The sequence below is a fragment of the Schistocerca cancellata genome, chromosome 2 (genome assembly GCF_023864275.1).
Source record: "Schistocerca cancellata isolate TAMUIC-IGC-003103 chromosome 2, iqSchCanc2.1, whole genome shotgun sequence".
In the NCBI taxonomy this organism is placed as follows: Eukaryota; Metazoa; Arthropoda; class Insecta; order Orthoptera; family Acrididae; genus Schistocerca; species Schistocerca cancellata.
The window spans coordinates 977,906,480-977,930,214 of NC_064627.1; positions in this window are offsets into that span (position 1 = coordinate 977,906,480).

Here is a 23,735-nt window from a genome sequence, read left to right on the forward strand (position 1 = left end):
GGTTTAAGTTTTCACTGTCATTAAGGTCGATAAGTGAGGGGGAGGTTACAATGCTGTTATACACATGGTGTACTATTATGGGTACAAACGAAAGGGGCGAGCACAGACCAAAGAAACAAGCATATAACAAACACAGTCTTCAAACTAGAGGTTCCCATGAAGTGACATGTGGACAAGTATAATCATGTCAATATTAGGACACTTTTAATGTCTAAGGCTACTCGACTGTTTGGATGCTGTTCCTCATGGTGAAAGAATGCGTATGCCGTACGTCCAAGATGGTAGACTGGCTCTCTTTCATGTGATAGCTTCAGAATATTTATCACGAATCTTTGATCGCAAGAGTGTCTGTCGTGGCTTGCCAGTACCACGGCTTCCAAGGTGCCCCGACTTGAAATTGTTGGATGTTTTGTCTGGAGATATTTAAAAGCTTTAGTGTGTTCCAACACTACTAATGTGCCGATACTCTCCTGGAATGCACTGAAGATGGTTGTCAATGCATTCGGAGCAAGCCTGGGATTTTTGAATACGTACAAGCATCGATGAGGAGACGTGCTGAAGTCTGCCTTCACATGAACGCTGGTCATGCGGACCACTTGTTCTAATGTTTTTATCCTAAACTGGATATCTGTAGTTTGGATCCCCGGGGGCTCTGTTATATGGTGATCATGTTCTCAGTCGAGAGTACATCGTATCGGAGGAACCATTGGTGTCAGAACATATGTTTATTATGATTACACGTTTGTTTCATTGTCCTCTATTCACCTCTTTATTTTGCACCTACAATAGTCAAATACCCTGTGCAGAGAAGACGCATAGTCACAAAATTACAGCGAAATGCAGGAAGCTTGGTGCACAGATTGGGATGTGACCACCAACAGAAACAAATAGAACGTACTGTTCATAAATAAGCGAAGAGACCCAATATTTTATGAATACACAATATCTGGAACCGTGCGTACAGAGTCAAAGTGGAACGACCATACGAAACTAGCTATAGGAAAACCAGGTGCCAGAATTAGATAAATTGGAAGAATCCTTGAAAGTGTAGACCACCCACGAAACGAGTGGCTTACAAAACCCTCGTTCGACTGGTAACTAATGGTCCTAAGTTTGGAATCCTTACAAGTGAGGATTGACAGAGGAACTAGAGGAGATACAAAGAAGAGCAGCGTGTTTCGTCACAGTTTCGTTTAGTAAACGCGAAAGCGTCACGGAGATATTTACCCAGTTCTAATCGCAGATGCTACAAGAGGGGCGTTGTGCATCAGGGAGTGGTTTACTGTTAAAATTCCGAAAGTGTACGTTACTGGAGCAGTCAACCAATGTATTGTTTCCTCATACACATACACCTCGCGAAAAGTTCAATGTAAGCTTCCACTCTCGCTGCGTCCTACACTCCAATGACATTAACGGTCGCCAATTTAATTACAGGCAATTCAAAATTATCTACTTGGGAGGGGAGGGGGGGGGATAGTGAATTCACAAACATGTATACAAGGGAATGTTAAGAGGTATGACTATGTGCCTAATATACATCCCAGGCCTTGTTCGATTTAAATATAACGTGATTGTTTTCATATTTAATTCGAGCAGGTAACTGATTGCCCATGGTTTATATTCAATAATTTAGACTACCACTTATGTAATTCTAGTCCATCTTTATTAGACAAGCATATAGAACTCTAACAGCTTCAGTTTGTATTCACTCATCATTGCTTTCGTAATACTAATTTTATTCTGGTAAGTATCATGCAATATTTACCCACAAAAAATTAAATGGACCGTCTTTAACTTTTGTTGCCGTGTCGTCCACAGTTGCATGTAGTATTACACTGATAACTATTGCTTTAGATCCATCTAATCACAACTGAATAAAATACATTTTTCGTGTCATGCACTTTTCGCCTTTATTATTTGCAAGGCATCTTCAGTGGCCTGGAATACATACATGTTTTTGTTTATTCTATTTTGCTATGCGTTTTGGGCATTATACAGGGTGACACAGAAAAACGGCAACATTTCCACAATCCAATAAAACTAGAAGTGCTGAAGGAAAGTATTGCGTTCATATTATTTGAAACCTTACAACTTTGTCATTTACGAAACATTTATGGCATTTATCATTTTTAAAAAATTACGTCCTTTAGATGGCATCCTAATGTACGAATACATTCGTGAAATCCGCTGTTGAGATTCCTCATTGACCGCTTCAACATCCCGAATTCTCTGTTCCAACTCATCCAGGGTTCTTGGTCGAGTCGTGCAGACTTTGCTCTTGAGGCAGCTCCACAAGAAAAAATCACAAACGGATAAAACTGGCGATCAAGGGGACCAGGAAATGTTACCGAATCGTGAGACCACACGGTTGCCAGACAATTCTCGCACATATGCCATTGATTGCCGTGCAGTGTGTGATGCTCCGTCCTGTTGCAACATGTCTTCTTGAACGTTTGGAAAGTTGTTCAACGGAGGTGTAACGAAAGTTCGTAACATTTTCTCGTAACGATCGGCATTGACAGTAATTGTGTTTTCCTACTTATTTGCGAAAAAATACGGTCCGGTTATCTCATGTCATGAAACACCACCGCATATTGTCACTTTACCTGATGTGGTCTTTGCACCGTGTTTTAAAATTCCTGCCTATCCTGCCTATGCATACTGCATCACAGCATTGACATTCAAGTTTGTACATTCCTGATTCTTGGGAATTCCAGGGGTCAGGAATTTCTCCTTGTTCATAGTTCATTGGCTTAAGTTTATTCGGAAAATTTGCACAGTTTTATATGGCATATATCGCCCCTCTTTCTTTAGTATGTTTGCAATTCTGTGTGTTAATTTATGTATGTAAGTCGTGGTGTACCATATGCTTTGCTTCTGCGCGGTGTTGTCATTGTGTATGTGTGTTGTGTTTATTTGTGAGTTTGTGGCTTGCGATTTTTACTCCATTATCGATATTTTGGATGTGTTGTATTTGTTTCGTATTTGTGCTTTAATTTTTTGATTGAGACTGTGTAATAATGTCTATCATATCCATTACTCCTAGCTATATGTATGATTATATTCGTTTCTTTTTCATAATTTCTTTTGTTGAATTTATACCATACCAGCTGATCCGACAGATATTGTCCTGTCCAGATGTTAATAAACGTGTTTACGATAATTTTATGAATTCGTGAAAAGCTAATGGAATGTGCAAACAAAATAAAAATCGTAAAAAACGTATTTTTGAGTGACCGTTGCATCTGTTGACGATTGTGGCCATGGGTATTCAGTTTAAGGAAGAGCACATTCAGAAGTACACCAGTTATAAATTTTACATGAAAGATGAATTCTATCCGCATTAAAACGATAAAATGATGGAAATCTGTGTTATGCCTGGAATGTGATCGACTTGAAACAATGTAGTTTTGTTCCAAAATTTAAGTCTCAATTAAATTAAGCCAGAATTTCATACCAACCAAATGCTTTATTTCCTTCCATTAAATTTGAAACCACAATGAATCTCTAGTTGTTTTATTTAAATTTCGATTTCGATTGCAAGGTTGATGTTCAAGTAAACAATCAAAACAAAGAAATGCTTCGTTTCGACAGGTTTCTGTAACTTCATCATTTCGTTCATTGCAGTGCTTTATGATGCACGACATGTTTTGTTTTGTTGTCTGGCGTATAAAAAAAAATTATTGTTTTCCGGCTCGGCAACAGGCGACATAAATCGACCATGCTAGATGATGCATGGCTTTTCAAGGTTAATGCTGCAAACACTCAGAGACTTTTCTTCTGATTTGTTTATCATTATTACGAAAGTAAGCCGCACTGGAAACTGCAAGCATTTAAAGTAGAATGGCCTGTCACTTGGACTCGTGGAATGCTTGGTAAAAGAACGTCACCTTAGTCCATTCGTTTGAGAATTGTTGCTTCAATGACGTTGCTCATCAGAGTGTTCACCGGTAGCCGACGCCATTACAAAGACACAGTTCAAAGGTGCCCATATGATAGTCTGTGTGTGTGGGGAAGGGGCGGCTAAACTTGCGGATGGGAAGTGTTTTTAATATTTTGGAAACTGGACGGCGACTTGTAAGTAGCCATCAAGAAGTTCCAGTTCCGACCCTGTTAGAAACCTGCATGGTAACGACTTTTCATTCAATCTCTTAAAAAAAAAAAAGACACCTGACTGCACTATATCTTTTTCTTTCCCTGAGAGCTTAGGGGAGGAGGGGACCGCTTACCAGGTATGTACGTCCTTGACATCGTTGGTTTATTTTTCACCACTCTGTGATTACTGACCTCAATTTCAATTGGAGATTGTAACCCGGGCAGTTCTAGCGAGTTTAAAAATTCTGTTGGATAGCTGACGACATCGTATTGGATGGTCAGATTTAATGGGCAATTCATCAAAAGAAGTAGATCAGCGTTACATACACAACGGTTCGGCGAAAAGACCAATTGTGGAACAACTGCAACCTTTTTTTCATCAAGATAATCAATTGACTGCATTGTTCAAAACCGTACTGTTCAAAAATATGTTCAAATGTGTGTGAAATCTTATGGGACTTAACTGCTAAGGTCATTAGTCCCTAAGCTTACACACTACTTAACCTAAATTACCCTAAGGACAAACACACACACCCATGCCCGAGGGAGGACTCGAACCTCCGCCGGGACCAGCCGCACAGTCCATGATTGCAGCGCCTTAGACCGCTCGGCTAATCCCAACCGTACTGTACCACATGTCATCTCATAATCACAAAATTGTAATATAATAGTGATATTACATATAACAGAATCGTGATAATAATGTTGTCGACAAGTAACGTTGTGTGGAAGTAACTACGATGTTCGGTGTTGTGTGGAAGTGTCGAGTGGTGTGAAAGATGTTGGTGTTCCAGTTTGCTTGAAAGTGGTCACTAAATAGTCCCGACCCACATGAAGTTATTTGGAAGAAACTCTTGTATTTCTGGATTTATATTTGGAAATGGAACTACAGTTGTCCGACCATAACTGCGCTTTCTGTGACTGCTCCGGGAGATGGCTCACTGTATCTACAACATACGAAATATTAGTTTATTTCATTATATGAAGAAATAAAAAGATTTAATAACTTGATACAAACCTTAGCCACAGGGGTACTTGATGATTTATAGCTGTCACTGACTACTAAAGAATTGCCTGATGCAGTAATTAACAAACTGTTCTCTTGAAGTACAATGTTCAACATTTACAAAAGTATATTTCCATCTGAGACGAGTATAGCACTTTAGTCCTACTTGATGATGTTCAGTCCCGACGTCTCGAGGTCATGAATTGGAGAGAGTGCTTCCACGCTCGGCTTTATATTGACCTCTGTGTGAGGGCGCTGTTGTGCTGAGAGAGATGGCGTCTCTTCTTCAGCCTCTGCTATTTGTCGCTGCCGACTGCAGCGGGACATTGTTAATGTCTGTAGCATCGATGTGCGTTGCCGATTAAGGTATGGCACCGCGATCTTTGGACAATACCACATACACCATGAAGTTAAAAGAGATTCCAGCTCAGACGGAGGCTTATCAACAATCATTTTTACCATGCGCCATTCACTTCTGGAGTAGGGGAAGTGACAGTGCCACAAAGTATCCTCCATCAGATATCCTCTGGTGAGCCTTGGCCTAAAGATGTAGACAGAAAAATCACAAGAAGGGAAATAGAGCCAGTGATTTTAGATGATCGTACAATAGTCACAAACATACTCAACTTATAGCTCCCTTAACATGGCACCAAGTGCTAAAGGAAGAGTATACACTACACCTATAACGTGCTGACACGAGGAAAGTTTCCAATCGATTTCTCATACACAAACTGCAGTTGACTGGCGTTGCCTGGTGAAACGTTGTTGTGATGCCTTGTTTAAGGAGGAGAAATGCGTTCCATCACGTTTCCGACTCTGATAAAGGTCGGATTGTAGCCTATCGTGATTGCGGTTTATCGTATCGCGACATTGCTGCTCGCGTTGGTCGGGATCCAATTACTGTTAGCAGAATATGGAATCGGTGGGTTCAGGAGGGTAATACGGAACGCAGTGCTGGATCCCAACGGCCTCGTATCACTAGCAGTCGATATGACACGTATCTTATCCGCATGGCTGTAACGGATCGTGCAGCCACGTCTCGATCCCCGAGTCAACAGATGGGGACGTTTGCAAGACATCAACCAGCTGCACGAACAGTTCGACGACGTTTGCAGCAGCACGGACTATCAGCTCGGAGACCATGGCTGCGGTTACCCTTGACGCTGCATCACAGACAGCAGTGCCTGCGATGGTGTACTCAACGACGAACCTGGGTGCACGAATGGCAAAACGTCATTTTATCGGATGAATCCAGGTTCTGTTTACAGCATCATAATGGTCGCATCCGTGTTTGGCGACATCGCGGTGAATGCACACTTGCACACTAGAAGCGTGTATTCGTCATCGCCATACTGGCGTATCACCCGGCGTGATGGTATGGGGTGCCATTGGTTACACGTCTCGATTACCTTTTGTCCGCTTTGACGGCACTTTGAACAGTGGACTTTACATTTCAGATGTTTTACGACCCGTGGCTCTACCCTTCATTCGATCCCTGCGAAACCCTACATTTCAGCAGGATAATGCTCGCCCGCTTGTTGCAAGTCCTGTACGGGCCTTTCTGGTTACAGAAAATGTTCGACTGCTGCCCTGGCCAGCACATTCTCCAGATCTCTCACCAATTGAAAACGTCCGGTCAATGGTGGCCGAGCAACTGGCTCGTCACAATACGCCAGCCACTACTCTTGACGAACTGTGGTATCGTGTTGAAGCTGCATGGGCAGCTGTACCTGTACACGTCATCCAAGCTGTGTTATTGACTCAATGCCCAGGCGTATCAAGGCCGCTATTACGGCCAGAGGTGATTGTTCTGGGTACTGATTTCTCAGGATCTATTCACCCAGATTGCGTGAAAATGTAATCACATGTCAGTTCTAGTATAATATATTTGTCCTTCTTGGCGTAGAAATTTTCGTGGCCAGTAGTGTACTTCTTCATTCCATTTTTTATAATTTTGAAATCAAGAGAACACCTAGCACCCATGGGGAACGGCGTCGTAGACACAGGCAGCAGACGTTGCTGCGTGGGTGCGCGCAGCACACGGCCACCTGGCGGAGGTCACGCCCTGTTACATGCGCACTCACCGCAGCCGGTCCCCTTCGCGCCCGCGTCGCATCCACACGTACGTTCACCGGCACCGCTTCCTAGTTCCGCGTCCATCTGGGAAGCTGGCACCTCAATTGAGCGCGCTTTCACTCCTGCTTTTTTCTCTCATTTCGTAACCTATAGAATATTCAGCGCGAGGAGTCGCGGTTGCATATATTTGTTAGAGCGGCTCTGCAGCTGTGCTAACGCCGGTATTAGTTCAACTGGCGACAAAACGCTTCCGTTGCGAGTTACTTGCCGGAGCGAGAGGTGTATTACATGTCCAGTCACGAATCTGTCAAACAGCTAGCAGAATTACAATGCATTTATCTTGTGTAGTCTTTCAGCTCTTTCTTTTTAATACAGTATTTTAGACAATATACGCTTGAATAACATCACAACTGTTGTGCCCGTTGTCTGAAGCGCAACTAATTTACTTCGGCAGTAATTATCTCAATAGTTTCACATGGAAAACTTGATAACCTTTCACTGTGTGTACTTCGAAATAGTGCTCTAACACAAATGTTCAAATGGCTCTGAGCACTATGGGACTTAACTGCTGAGGTCATCAGTCCCCTAGAACTGGGAACTAACGTAGCGACCCTTTTTTCTATCCCGAGTTCCGTATCTTGCATGAAAGTAGGAATATTAATTTATCTATACATTGACTGGTATTGAGGGGTTTTGTTTTATCCTGACTAGTTCTTAAATTAACACCAGTGAGTCACTACACGTATTGTATTCCCAGTTTTGAAGGAAAAAGCATAAGTAAATTAATACTAGTCTTTTCAATAAATTCTCGTTCACTTGTTTCAGTTACTAGTCTGCAGTTTATTCTTGGTGAAAATCACGTAACCTAATTATTTATGAACTTAAATGGAAGTACAGTTCAAGACGAACTGTCAGTTTCAAATTAACACGTTATTTTATTTAACAATAATGATTAATAAATCAGTTCATTCACACGATAGCATTCAAAGGGGTTCTTTGAATAAGTATCTAATCTGGAACCCCGTCAGTATCAGAGATACTAAACAGTGTTCTATCACTTTCGTTAAAAAGATTGTTCCCGTTTAATATCCATAAACTGTCACGAACTATGATTACTAGTCTCGTGAAGTAAAGCTTTTCCACTATCACAATACAAAGTCCGAATGTGTCCAAAAATCGTTAATTTCGTAAAATATTTAAATCTTCACACGAAGTGACGTTAAAGTCAGAGAGATTATTGATCACCTCCCCGTTCCTCTAATATACCAAAAGTTCTAATTCTGATCTGAAATTAATGCTTCCCAAAAAACAATCTCGTCGCGATTTATTCTTGCGCCCTGGTTTAATAAAGCTCCTGTTGTTGCTTCCTAAAGCTGTACGTCCTAATTGACTTCGAACAGACTAGAGGATAGAGACTGGAGTATCATAATTGTATTGTATGGCTATTTACACTTTAGTAAACGCTATCTTTGGTGTTCAAGACCTACGTTCTGTGACTATAATATTGATTTTCTCATATATAAGAATAACTAGTAATTTCTATCTTTTCCCCCCCTCCCTTGCTTCCAAAATTTATAATCAAAATTCTTTTCTTTTTCTATTATTTTTCTACTATAGATTTCCCTCTATTTGTCTCTTATTTCTATTTCGAAAATTACTACTAGTGGAGGGGCTTGGGACATTTTCTGAATTTATATTTCGAGGGCATGGGAGCTAATTTGGGAACTATTTTGGTTTATTAACACCGTGAGGCGTTGTAGGTGTTACACTACTTAAACCTAACTAACCTAAGGACAACACACACATCCATGCCCGAGGCAGGTTTCGAACCTGCGACCGTAGCGGTCGTGCGGTTCCAGGCTGTAGCACCTAGAACCGCCTGGCCACTCCGGCCGGCAAACACAAATGTGTTGATAGTCTTGTGGGACGTTACACATAATACACCTGATCATATTCACTTCAGTTGGGTCGAGGTTAGCTAATCACAGAGAGTGATCACAAGTAAAATACATTCTGCATCGCAAAAAAAAATCTCGTTCAAAAAAATTAGTTTCAGATTCTGACCCAAAAACACAAAAGGCGATAAACATGGTCATTTATACTTTCTTTCACGACAACATTGCTGGAACGTTACTGGAACATGAGCTCGATTTGAGTATCCTCTATTATCTCGTACTTACAATGCAGTACTCGGATTTCATAGTCGTTACTATATTTTCATAACACTCCCAAGTGTTGCAGCTAATGTTTCTGAAATGAAATGTCATATTTGTCTACAATGAGAACCCACAAACATTTGTTACGCGTTTTGGAAATCAAGTTAGAAGTCTAGTATTTCAGAGACATTATAATCAAATGGTTCAAATGGCTCTAAGCACTATGGGACTTAACAAATGGTTCAAATGGCTCTGAGCAATATGGGACTCAACATCTGAGGTCATCAGTCCCCTAGAACTTAGAACTACTTAAGCCTACATAACCCAAAGACATCACCCACATCCATGCCCGAGGCAGAATTCGAACCTGCGACTGTAGCAGCCGCGTGGATCCGGACTGAAGTGTCTAGAACAGCTCGACCACAGCGGCCGGCTGACAATACAATCGAACAGACGCTTAATGATATTTACGGATGTGATCCTATAATTCATAATCACCATGACATAATATTGACAACTGGTTTTCATTACCTACAAAACGTTCTTTTGTAAATTTCTGTAAGTGCCTTTGGGAGTGGACTGATTAGAACTTCACAGCACGGATCTATGCTTAAAGGAGCAAAAGAAAAAGGGTGTAGTTTAGAGAAAATGCATGTGGCAGAGCGGTGATTGGAATCGTGACGTAGTTCTAATGTTCCGCAGCAAGCGACAAGATCTCGCTATTGTTCTCGAGGTCAACCACTCGAATGCGTCACAGATTGGAGACGTGAGCGCCTGTGGCCAACTCTTACGTCTTGTCGATACGAAACGTTTAGTGTGTAAATGTTTTTGGAAGATCAATCAGTTGTTTATGAACTTTCCCAAACATAAATAGTTTGTTTTCTAAATGGTAAATAGTTCAGCTGCTTCGTAGCACAATAAATAAGCTGAGAGGTAAAAAGTATTTCATCAGTAGGACAAAATAAGGGACCAGGATGTGTCATTAAAAGAAAATAATTTTGAACTATTGTAATTTGATACAGCAGCTGCACGTCACTTCATTAAAACTACATGGTGGACTATTAGAGTCTCTGACACACTTTTGGTGACAAGAGAATATGCCACTTCAGTCTTCTCGTGCTTCGTCCTGTTAATATTTTGCCTAACACACCGTGTGTGTAAATCGGGTACTTTAATGCATTCTGTAATTGTGATGCAGTTAATGTTCAACGTTTATCTAGATTCAGGTGATAATGTTTGGACGCTTGTTCTGTAACTGTCATTCTTTATACCTGATGATGGTTTGTTATTTAATTGAAACTGACACTTTTACCAAATGACGTACATAGATTTAGTGTCAAATGATGGTTTTTCGAAAATATGCAAAAGCTGTAAATCATCATCTTCTTAAAACAAGATATTGCTGAATCTTTAAATTCTCGAATGACGATTTAGTTGTAATGAAACCAGTTTCGATTAAAATCTGGTTAAACTTAAGAGGTTCTGTGTACATACTAGATTTTTTTTGGTTTGCTTTCTAGCAATGTTGCGCAGTAACTGCTTTTTCAAAAAAGAGGTGGAGTCTGAAAGCACTTATGTTTTCTTTGAAACGAGTTTTGAAATTTCTGCCTTTTGTCCCTTCATAGGGACTGGGGCATGATACTTTTCACTGTGTTGAAATTCTGGTTGTCTGTTCTTATTTTGTAGACTAGTAAGTGTCCTAATTTATTATCAGTTGAGAATGCAATTGAAAACTGAAGATTGATGCACAGGTTGCGAAATGCCTCATGTAATTTAATAAAACACGAAAAAATTTTGACTGAAGGCGTTTCTATTTAGATTTCCTGTGTATTGAATACAGCCACGTTCACAGTTGCAAAATATGGATGATTCTTTTTTAATGTTTGTTTCTAGTGGAGCGTTAACAATGGCTGTGTCATGATGAAGTGATTATCTCTATGGCAAAAACTACAGCCACAAATGAAAATATTTGGAAACTGTCGATAATTTTTTTTTCTGGTGATACGTTTTCGAGGAATCAATGGTTACGTACATCATGTCATTCCGTTTGCAACTTAATCTCTCTGTGCGTCACTTTTTGTCCTCAGTTTCTTCTCTATTCGCTGAAAAAGTTTACGACAAACAAACGATTTTTATATCTAGTGCATAGTCAACGTCTCTTATCCTTCTTAGTAATTCGGCGTTCGTCTCCTAGTCCTATTAGTATTAAACTCAGATAACCAATACCCAATGGTCCTTCCTCCATTATCATAATAAACTATTAACGCTTGCTCATTACCGTTTGCTGCTAATCTCAGCTGACATTCTTCAAGGTTAGTTTAATGAGTTTGTGAAAATGGAAACCAGTACCTGACGTTTGATTTACAGGGAAGCGTTCAGAGATAGTCTGTGATGTAGCTGCCCATATAATACGTCTATAGAGATGACGTCTGTAAACACCAACCATAACTGACAAGAAACTTGGAGGCCGATTTTTTTTCGCAGCAAGCAGAGAGTAGTCTAGGGATCGAAGATGCGGTACCAGAGAGGCGAGTGAGCGGTGATTAAGTCAAGGTGCCACGGAACCTGTTCTGCCGGCAGGGAGATGTGATCACGGGACCTATTGCGTGGAAGTTTCCAGCAACGCCGCGAGCCATTCTGGATACACTTCGAATAATCTGACTTCTGCCGAATCACAAGGACAGAGTGTCAAAACGGGAAATCCGTAGCTGTATGTTTTGTCTTTATACTCAGAGATATTATCAGTCCAGGCTTGTTCATGAAGCAGTGGGGTATTTTTTATATTAATATGCCAAAATTAAATGCAATAGTGCTGCAGCAGCACAGCGGCGATTTCAAAGCAGGTTCCGATGCAAAACTGAAAAATAATTAAAGTAAGCAGAGCTTAAAAAACAGTGAGACTACAAGGCAGAACATAAATAATGTCCAAAGTTTTCAAGACAGACCACTGAAGAATTTGGTCAGAGAAAAGAAAGGAACAGTAACGGAAGAGCATGCGACAAGGTGCATATAAAAAATTAACTGTTGAACAAACATGGTCCGAAGTTGTTCAATCTGAAAGAAAAGGGATAAATAAAACGCACTCAGATAACAATGGCAATTGTGATAAATGTAATATGTATACATTTGTTGTTAAATGACTCCTCTCTTGATATACTAATCGAAATCTGGGACAAGCTTCTACATATCCTCGATTTTAGAAAATTATCGCCTGCGAATGCAACCAGATGTTGACAATTTGTCATGCGAGTGTCGTCTGGTGAGAGACAATTTTAAATGCAGAAGGAGATGCGCCAATTAGTTTCTTCGTGGAGTCGTGTGCCTCCACTCCAAGTACTGTTTTACGTGTGGTTCCAGATCTGTCTGGCTCAAGTGACGGCACAGTTAATTATCGGCGAGGAAGTTTATACACAAGCCTGATGTTCCATTGTCTGTCCTGTCGATAGAGTTATCGGCACACTAGGAAAGTAGCTTCTATAACAATTACTGTGGTTCGATATCGCATAGCAAGTGCTATCATTGCAAGACAGGTGTTCTCTCTAAATGAGTTATGGCTCCCTTCAGAGTCAAAGTTTTGTCGTCCTCTTCGCTTAGGATAGTGAACAACGTCACTTGCAAGTCCAAGCAACTGATTAGCTCCATCCCTCGTCTTCGTAAATGTACCATGTGACGGCGAATGGATGCTGCTTTCATATTTTCTAGACTCAAAAAACTAATCACCTCTCCTTCTTTACATGCAGCGCTCGATTCGATTCGGCTCATTTCTACAAACGTTGGTAGTGGCTCGTAGACAACTTTTAGCTATATACAAACATTTCCGTCCTACACGTGAAAAATAACAGCGGTAGTGTAGTGTTGGTAGAGTTCATTCGCCGAGCTTAATTTTTTTAAAGATATCTCACAAGGACAAATCTTAGATCGTAGGATTTTTCAAAAGAATTCCTACAATAATAACGGTCTGCATGTAATTATTCGATAATTACACAACTTTTGAATAAGCTAAGTGTACTGTATCACAGGTTCCCATGCAGTCAGACGTTTCAAGGTTCCCATGCGGTCAGACGTTTCAAACGTTGACTTTAAACAGCTTTAAATATCTCCGCTAAATCGCTGCTTTGTCAACTTCCGATCCCACAGATATTACTACAAATATTGAATCAAAGTCTAGCCTTCTTTGAGATCACCTGGAAGCTAGAAAAGAGCGACTTGTGTGAGTGTGCATTGCCTAAGTTCACAGCATGACAGGCGTCCGCACGAGGAATTCGGGACAAGAGGAGGCACATGCTCCCTTCTGGATTTCTGAGGGTATACGTTTTTTATTCATTACCAGATACTCTTGTCATGGCTGAAAAATAATGCGCCAAACTGGGGGAGACGAGGACTATCTTGGTTCAGTTCTAGGTTGTTAGAAGTCGATTCTACTGGCAAATTAGAAGGTGGTTTCGCATCTACCCGAATTGTGGTCTGGGTTACACTTTACCCAAAAAAACCAAAGACTGTTGCTTTCTTAACGCAGTTTACTCCAAATTAATTATGCCATTCGACAATGAACAAGAGAAACCATGAAAATAAGGTTAGATATATCGTTTGGCAAGTAAACGTAGTGTTACAGATAGCTTCAAAGTTGAAAAAGCATTCCTTTTCTGTTTCTCTGTTTTGAGGAGTATTAACCCTCGTAATATCAAGCTTTTTTTTTAATAACGTGTGTTACCAACGGGTGGATAAGGAATGGGGGCTGGGGAAACAATAAAAAATTAAATTAAAACAAAATTTGTTAATTCTTGTTGACTTAGAGTAACAACAGACTTTTAAAAGAGGAGACGATTCGTAAGTAAGGTGAAGAACTTGAAATACAGGGCGTTTCAAAAAGAAAGAGCAGATTTCAAACATTTATTTCTCAAAAACTACAAATGATAGAAACACAATTCAAACGTTTCTTGTCAGAGAAAGGTTCAAAGTTTTTCAATGGTCCGCGCAGAAGTTCCATGCAAATCCGCAGTGGCGCTGGCGTTTGTTTGTAGGAAAATGGCGACGACACCACAGGAACGATCATTTTGTGTGCTGCAATTTGCAAAGTTAGAGTCCATTGTTGGTGTGCAACGTGCATTCCGCCGTCAATTCAACAAACAGCCGCCTCGTCATAAGCAAATTTATGAGTGGCATCACAGATTCGTAGAAGATGGTTGCATCTGCAAGCGAAAAAGCACGGGTCGTCCACGCACATCGGATGAAAATGTCGAGCGTGTCCGTGCAGCTTACGAAAGGAGCCCTAGAAAATCCACGACACGGGCAAGTCACGAACTAAACATGTCTAAAACAACGGTATGGCGCGTTCTGAGTAACCGTCTGCACATGAAGCCGTACAAACTGCAGTTATTGCAAGCATTGCGTCCTGACGACCACAACAAAAGGTTCGAATTTTCAACTGCAATTCTACAGGACATGGAAGAGGACAATTTTGCCGAACGATTAATTTTTTCAGATGAATCAACGTTTCACATTTCTGGTAAAGTTAATCGGCATAACGTACGAATTTGGGCGAGTGAAACTCCGAGGGACGTTATTCAACATGAAAGAGACTCACCAAAGGTTAACGTCTTTTGTGCAATTTCGGTAAACAAAGTTTATGGACCTTTCTTTTTCATGGAGAAAACTATCACAGGAACCATTTACCTGGACATGTTAGAAAACTGGCTATTTCCTCAACTTCAGGAAGATTCAAATCACTTCATCTTCATGCAAGATGGCGCCCCACCACACTTCTCTGAACCTGTACGACGGTACCTAAATAACACCATTCCAGGACGGTGGATTGGAAGAGCAGGAGCACAAGATCAATGTCATCGTCTGTGGCCTCCCAGGTCACCAGACCTTACTCCCTGCGATTTTTATTTGTGGGGGTACATAAAGGACTGTGTTTATGTCCCACCTATGCCCGCTACTCTTCAAGAGGTACGACATCGAATTGTTGCGGCCGTGAATTCGGTAACTAAAGACCAGTTGCGTCGTGTGTGGCAAGAAATGAGATACCGGTTTGATATTTGTCGTGTAACAAATGGTGCTCATATTGAGGTACAGTTTTGGTATTTGTTGTGTAACATTTGGTACTCATATTGAGTGAAGGACCGTTGGAATTGTGTTTCTATCATTTGTAGTTTTTGAGAAATAAATGTTTGAAATCTGCTCTTTCTTTTTGAAACGCCCTGTATCTTTCAACGCGTTTTCAGAAACACGCACTACCAAGGAGGGAGGGAAGTACTATGTCATCACCACAAAAGAAATTAAAAATATAGAAATTTCGTTAGCTATTGTCGGCTTTTGTTCACAACATGCTTTTTAAAGAGATATTGATGTGTAAGTAGGGCCCTTAACCTGAAAATATTGAACGTGAAATCCATAATCAAAAATCTACTCGGACTTAAATTTATGAATTAAGTTTAACTGAAAAATTTAAAACTGTTATGGAAACTGATAGAATATTTCATTAAAAGCAATACTTTTTCAGCATTTTAAAGTGTAAATTATCTGATTAGATTATGATATTTCAAAAGGTGGGGACAAATTATCCACCCCTTGGCGATGCGAGGGATAATGTAGCATTTTATTGTTGCAACCACACATCATATTGTCATTGCTCTCTTTTCTTTTTTTCAGTTTCAAATTTTTCATTTCCAGTGTCACTCGAACATTCTTGGTGTATGAAAAAGCCCTTTCTGTAAAACACTTGTTGGATACCCCAGATTTAATTGCAAGAAGAATGTTTTCATCCATGAGTCATACAGGTGTATTAATAACATGAAATACGTACTTTGCATATACTACTGAAATATACATACCATTCCAGTATCTAATCTATATTAAAAACATTTAGAGGATGCCTATCATTTGTTTAAGGTACAACTTTTTGTATAATTCCTACCAAGTATAGTTCTTGGGTCACTACAAATTCTCAAACTCACCGTATCATTTACACCAAAAATGGCTGGTTTAGGATCTTGCTCTGTGATGGATAAATTTCTGCGGGCGCGTGCTTTCGATGTTACTAACAGAAGCTAAGCACTTCGTATCGGTTTGAGGCAGTACTGGAAAGGCTCCAGAATCGCATTCAGTGTCGGTCCAAGTCGAAGGCGGCCTACAAGTACAAGGTTGCCAGACCGTTCACGGCTTGTGCAGCGCTGTCAATGCCACCCACTGATTCACTGTGCTTGACTCAGTGTCTAAAGAACTTCACTGATCTGAAATGCTAATTAATTAACGCGATCTCTTTAGATTTGGATAACAACATTTAAGCGATTATGGCCCCGTAGTATGATGGTGACTGAGAAATAACTCCTCTGAATATTTAATGAGAGAACTGTTAAAGACTTTTTATATAAAACAAACTTTATTATTATTATTCGAAATCCTTATTGGTGATGTCTACATATTTGCAGCCCTCTGCCGCTAAAGGGCTCCGAATTGTAGAGCGTAACATAATGTTGTGTGACACTACAATGTCGGTGAGTGAGAAACAAGAGTTCAGTTTGTTGATACTGTCACTGTAGAAAGTTTGGCTCTGTTGACGGAGCCACAACCTCACCTCTTCTTGCACAGATTCATCACTATCTGAGTGAAGTCCCCTTAAGGTGTTTCTCGAGTTGTGGAAACAGACGAATATCTGTTGGGGCCAAATCGGGATCGTATGGAGGATATTCGATGACAGGGAACCCAGGCCGTCGGGCTGCTGCAAATGTCCGGCATTGTCATGCTGAAGAAGATGGTGCTCCATGTGTGGAAGAACTCTTCGAATTCGAAACTCGATTATAGTACGCTGGTTTTCAAGCAGCAACGTAGTTACGTTACACGCTCTCTAGCAGCAGAGGGCTGCAAATACGAGGGTAATCCCAAAAGTAAGGTCTCCTATTTTTTTATAAGTACATAGACCTGCAGTTGAACGGAATGGATAGTGTCTTGAAAGGAGGATATAAGATGAACATCAACAAAAGCAAAACGAGGATAATGGAATGTAGTCGAATTAAGTCGGGTGATGCTGAGGAAATTAGATTAGGAAATGAGATACTTAAAGTAGTAAAGGAGTTTTGCTATTTGGGGAGCAAAATAACTGATGATGGTCGAAGTAGAGAGGATATAAAATGTAGACTGGCAATGGTAAGGAAAGCGTTTCTGAAGAAGAGAAATTTGTTAACATCGAGTATAGATTTGAGTGTCAGGAAGTCGTTTCTGAAAGTATTTGTATGGAGTGTAGCCATGTATGGAAGTGAAACGTGGACGATAACTAGTTTGGACAAGAAGAGAATAGAACAACAACAACAACAGACCTGCTTATTTCTACAATGGTCTACATCAGTTTACAGTTTGAACATTTAGCTATTTTGCGACATAATCGTCATTTCTGTCGATGAATTTTTGTAGACGTTGTGGCAGTTTTTGTATGCCCATGTCAATCTAGCTCGCCGCCATGCTGTTCAGAAAATTATGAACCTCTTCTTTCACCTCGTCGTCAGAGCTGAATCGCTTTCCGGCCAAATGTTATTTTAACTTAGGGAACAGGTGATGGTCACTGGGCGCCAAGTCAGGACTATTGAGTGGGTGGGTGATTATGTTCCACTGAAACTATTGCAAGACAGCAAAGGTTTGCCGAGCGATGTGTGGGCGAGAGTTGTCATGGAGAATGTGTACGCTCTTGCTCAACATTCCTCTTCTCCGGCTCTGTTTGAGTTTTTTCAGAGTCTCACAGTACCTGTCAGCGTTAATTGTGGTCCCAGCGATTCAGCTCCGACGACGATGTGAAAGAACAGCATGGCGGCCAGCTGGTATGACATGGGCGTACAAAAACTGCCACAGCGTCTACAAAAATGCATTGACAGAAATGGTGATTATGGCGAAAAATAGCTAAATGTTCAAGCTGTAAACTGATGTAAACCAATGTAGAAATAAACAGGTCTATGTACTTATAAAAAATAGGAGACGTTGCTTTTTGGGATTACCCTAGTATGTAGAAACAGAGTTTTATTCTTAATAACGTTTGTTTCATTTAAAAAACTTTAAGAATTTTCACGCAAACAGTTCGGAGCCTTTCATCTTCTGCTCGCCCTTGTATCTTCTCAACTCATAATTAGCTGGATACCGATGCAATGAGTTTCAGGAAATTGTAGTTGTAACTACAATAAACTACTGTTTAGAAATAACAAACGGAACCATCTTGACGAATTAGGGCCACAAACAGTTCTATTCTGATACACAGCAGAAATATGAATGTTGTTGATAAAAATATTTCCTTGTTAGGTTTGTTCAAAACTGGTTCAAATGGCTCTAAGCACTATGGGACTTAATATCTGAGGTTATCAGTCCCCTAGACATGGCACTACTTAAACCTAACTAACCTAAGGATTTCACACACATCCATGCCCGAGGCAGGATTCGTACTTGCGACCGTAGCAGCAGCGCGGCCCCGGACTGAAGCGCCTAGATCCGCTCGGTCACAGCGCCCGGCTGTTAGGTTTGTATTCGTTGATACAGTGATATACACTGAAGCGCCAAAGAAACTGGCATAGGCATGCGTATACAAATTCGGAGATATATAAACAGGCAGAATACAACGCTGCGGTCGGAACGTCTATGTAAGACAGCAAGTGTTTGGCGCAGTTGTTAGATCGGGTACTGCTGCTACAGTGGCAGGTTAGATTTAAGTGAGTTTGAACGTGGTGTTATAGTCGGCGCACGAGCGATGGGACACAACATCTCCGAGGTAGCGGTAAAGTAGGGATTTTCCCGTACGACCATTTCACCACTGTATCGTGAAAATCAGGAATCCGGGAAAACATCAGATCTCCGACATCGCTGCGGCTGGAAGAAGGTCCTCCAAGAACGGAACAAACGACGACTGAAGAGAAACGTTCAGTGTGACAGAAATGCAACCCTTCCGCAAATTGCTGCAGATTTCAATGCTGGGCCATCAACAAGTGTCAGCGTGCGAACCATTCAGCGAATCATAATCGATATGGGCTTTCAGGGCCGAAGGCCCACTCGTGTACCCTTTATGAGTGAACGACACAATGCTTTATGCCTCGCTCTGGCCAGTCAACACCGACAATGGACAGTTGATGACTGGAAACATGTTTCGTGATAGGACGAGTCGCCTTTCAAATAGCATCGAGCGGATGGGCGTGTACAGGTATGGAGTCAACCTCATGAATCCAGGGACCCTGCATGTCAGCAGGGGACTGTTCAAGGTGGTGGAGGCTCTGTAATGGCGTGGAGCGTGTGCAGTTGGAGTGATATGGGACACCTGATACGTCTAGATATGACTCTGAGCGGTGACACGTACGTAAGAAGCCTGTCTGATCACCTGCATCCATTCACGTCCATTGTGCATTCCGACGGACTCGGGAAATTCCAGCAGGACAATGCGACGCCCCACACGTCCAAAATTGCTACACAGTGGCTCCGGAACACTTTTCTGAGTTTAAACACTTCCGCTGGCCACCAAACTCCCCAGACACGAACATTATTTAGCATACCTGGGATGCCTTGTAACGTGCTGTTCAGAAGATATCTCTACCCCCTCGTACTCTTACGGATTTAGGACAGCCCTGCAGGATTCATTGTGTCAGTTCCCTCCAGCACTACTTCAGATATTAGTTGAGTCCATACGACGTCGTGTTGCGGCACTTCTGCGTGCCCGCGGGGCCCTACACGATATTAGGCAGGTTTCTTTGACTCTTCAGTGAAGAAGAAACAAGTGTGCGCGTTTATTTTTTTCGAGTTGAAGGAATTTCGCGCTAAACGATGAATACGAAAAAAATAGTTTTGTATTGTATTCTTGTCAAATTTGATTGCTTCGCAATAATTCGATTTCCTGCTAAAATTGCCTCTTGTATATGCAATCTGTATATAGAAAGTCTGTATACAATGTATTATTTTTGGGAAAAAATCTTGTTTTGTTTATCTAAATACAGAATAGATGAACATAATCGACGTACCCTCGCCTTTCTGTTCACAATATATTCGAGTGGTAGCGCTCTTATATTTTTAAAACATTGCGATTTTCAACCTTCCCAACTCATAATTAAGGTTAAGTTTTCAGATTCATCGGAACTGCATTGCTTAGAGATTTCCCCCTTGAACACGATAAAATTTTATTAGGGAAGCAGCGACAAAATAAGCTATTTTCGTTGGCGCTAAAATTATCTTTCGCATCATTTTGTTTCAGTACTGAAGGTAACATTAACTGCAACCAATCAGAAGTCTTAGTCGAGGAAACCTTGTTAGCTTAGCGAGAATTTTTTAGCAGCCCACAGCGTAAGGTTAGTAATGGCAGCCTCTTTACAGATTTTCGTTTACGGCCTTCGTATTTCGTTAACTGCCTTAAGCGGCTCTGGCCTAAGTTTCAGCGAAATTGTGATTTGTCTTCGTCTCAATTTCTCTGCTACTGCGCTTAAAAAATAATTTTTAAATTTCTGGAGTTAAAAACGAGGAACACAAAACCTTTTGAGAAAAAATACACTGACTTCGACAAACCCATCAACGAATTCGATAACTGACTGAAGTGTTTTGAAAATGGCACCACCCAAAGATAACCTGTAACATGGTAAAAGCAGTAACCATGGCGTAGTTTGTCCGGTTTAACGAAAATCGTAAGTAAATGAACCGGCACGGATCGTGACTGCAGAAAACATATATCCGAGGGCTTTTCAATAAAGAATAATCGTAATTTTTTTGGCAACATACCTTTACTCATCCTCATAATTTTGGTGGTACTTCTCAAAATAGTCTCCCATGAATGCGACGCACTTCTCCCAGCGTTTCTGCCTGTCTTCAAATACATACAGGAAACTATTTTTTGAGAGGTCCTTCAAAATCGCCTCTGCAACCTTCACCACTGCTTCTGATGATTGATAATGCCTCCCACGAAGGCGTTTATTCATGATAGGGAATAAAAAAAAAGTTTTGTGGGGCTAAATCCGGACTATAGGGAGAGTGAGGGGTGCACTTCACGTTGATTTTTGCAAGACATTCAGCAACAACATTGGCAATATGCGGCCGCGCATTGCCGTGGTGCAGCATCCAGCCTGCTTCATGGAAATGTGGCCTTTTGCGCCTGATACGGACTTGACTTGCAATGTTTTCAGGACATCCCTGTAGTATTGTTCAGTTACTGATGTGTGTGCAGGTACAACATGCTGATAAACCATTCCACGAATATCAAAGAATGAGATGAGCGTAACTTTCGCAGCAGAAGCAACCACTTCTGCTTTTTGGGGGGTTGGTGATGAAGGCGATTTCCACACTGAGCTTTGATGTTTGCTCTCAGGATCAAAATGACGTAGCCAAGTTTCATTAGCAGAGTTAATATCTGAAAGAAACTCCGGATATCACTCTAATATCAACTTTAACTGCATGCAGACTTGCACGCGAATGTCCTTTCGTTCGGGAATCAACAGTCTTGGAACCCATCACCCACAAACACGTGTCATGTGTAATTTCTCTGTCACCAACGTGTGGGTGGCACCCAATGAAATGTTCGTATTTCAGAAAGTGATCTTAAGGTAATTCATCGATCCTCGCTCACAATGACAGCAGCAGTGTTGATGTTTTCTTCTGTAAGAGCAGTAACTGGAGCACCGGGCCCACATTCCTTCGAAATTGATTGTCTCCCTTCTTTAAACATTTTAAACCACCTTCGAGCTGTGCTGTAGGGAGAACAGTCTCTTCATAGTCCTCCTGTAACATTGTTTAGGCCTCAGCTGAAGATTTGTTGAGAAGAAATCAGAATTTCAAAGTCCCATATTGTTCCTCGCGTCTTACCTCCATAGCAACGGTAGGCAATACTGAACATGTCCCACTTTGCCCGCCTCTCACAGGTGGGAACCAGGAGTCCCAACAATGAAACTACTACGGCGTGTGTGTTACACATTGAGCTAATGCAATATCGTAAGATTAAATTTTGGCGCGAGAAATTATGACCAAAAAAAATTATGATCATTCTTTATTGAACAGCCCTCGTATTTGTTCGTCTGATAAGTGAAATCTTTTGGTTTTAAATGCTTTTTTGTTCCCTCTTGAAAGAAGAAAGTTTGAAATTACGTAGTGTTTTCTTGGGACCACAGTACTGTGTAGTGTTAACTGATTTTTCATATTTAACGTTTGTATGAAACATTTTGCTCTATACTTATATTTCTGACTAATTAAAACATATATCTTTCCGCTCAGACGGCAGTTGCTACCTACAGAACCATACGATCACATTTTACAGGACCAGTCTTTCCGAATCTTTGCTTTTCGCCGATATAAAACGTACATTGTTAACGCCCAGAATGCACGGCTTCAATATCTCAAAACGTAATATTATTGTGGGAGAATCGAGAGGCACGCTGGCATCACCCAGCTACTAACGGAGGAAATGAAAAGCAAAGATACGGGTACAAGTTCAACTCAAAGTTTTGATCTGTCGTGGATTCTGATTGTCAAGCACTCGTACTAGTTCCTACGTCCAACTAAGTCTGGGTTTAAGTTGAAAGTCATTACCATTATTCCCCTGTGAAGTTATTCATCTTTAAAGCTATACACGCTCACTCATGCTGCAACTGATTTTTTTGGCGTTCGCCAGCAAGTATAAAGAAAACAAATTTTCAAATTTTCCTGTATGGATATCTGATTTCTTCTGCAAGATAGGTACAAACTATGTTTTTGCATCCGAATTCGGCAATTCTTAACGTGTTAAATCAACACAGATCAGCAGTTAATATTACGAAGCAGAAGTTGGTGGAAGTGTAAAGGAAAGAGTTCTAGCGTTCGCGAAACGATGTACCGTAGATCTTAGGTTCATTTGGAAACAGTAAGAGAAAGCTCAAGATACATTGTTATACGATAATTGCAGTCACTTCCATGTAAACAGATGCCTAATGGGGGTAAATTCGCATCGCAGCAGTTGCATATTGTGTGGAGGAACACCATGTGACCTGCAAGGATACACAGAGCTCTCGGGATGTTGCAGGTCTTGATGAGCGGAGACATCAGATGTTGAAATCAATTCGATCAATTCTTTTGCCATTCTTTCCACTTCTTGTAGTTCTGACGTCTTGCGCTTGTTTATAATCTCCTATCATTCTTTATGTAATCAACTAACAAAATTACACCCTAAATTTTTTACAAAAGCACAATCCTTACGAAGCTCTCAAGCATAAATAAAGAATGGTACGAGGATATTCTCTTCATTTAAAATATTCAAGTGGTTTTTCAATGTTCTCTATATCCTCATTGTAGCTTTCTTCCCTCTATAGCAAAAGATTCAAAATAAGTTACCTTCTCTTCCTTTAAGTTACTTTCTCTTTCCTCTTATTCATGGAGAGAATTATTGAACAGAATTTGCTCAGATATCGTCGTTATTTTCTCAATTAACA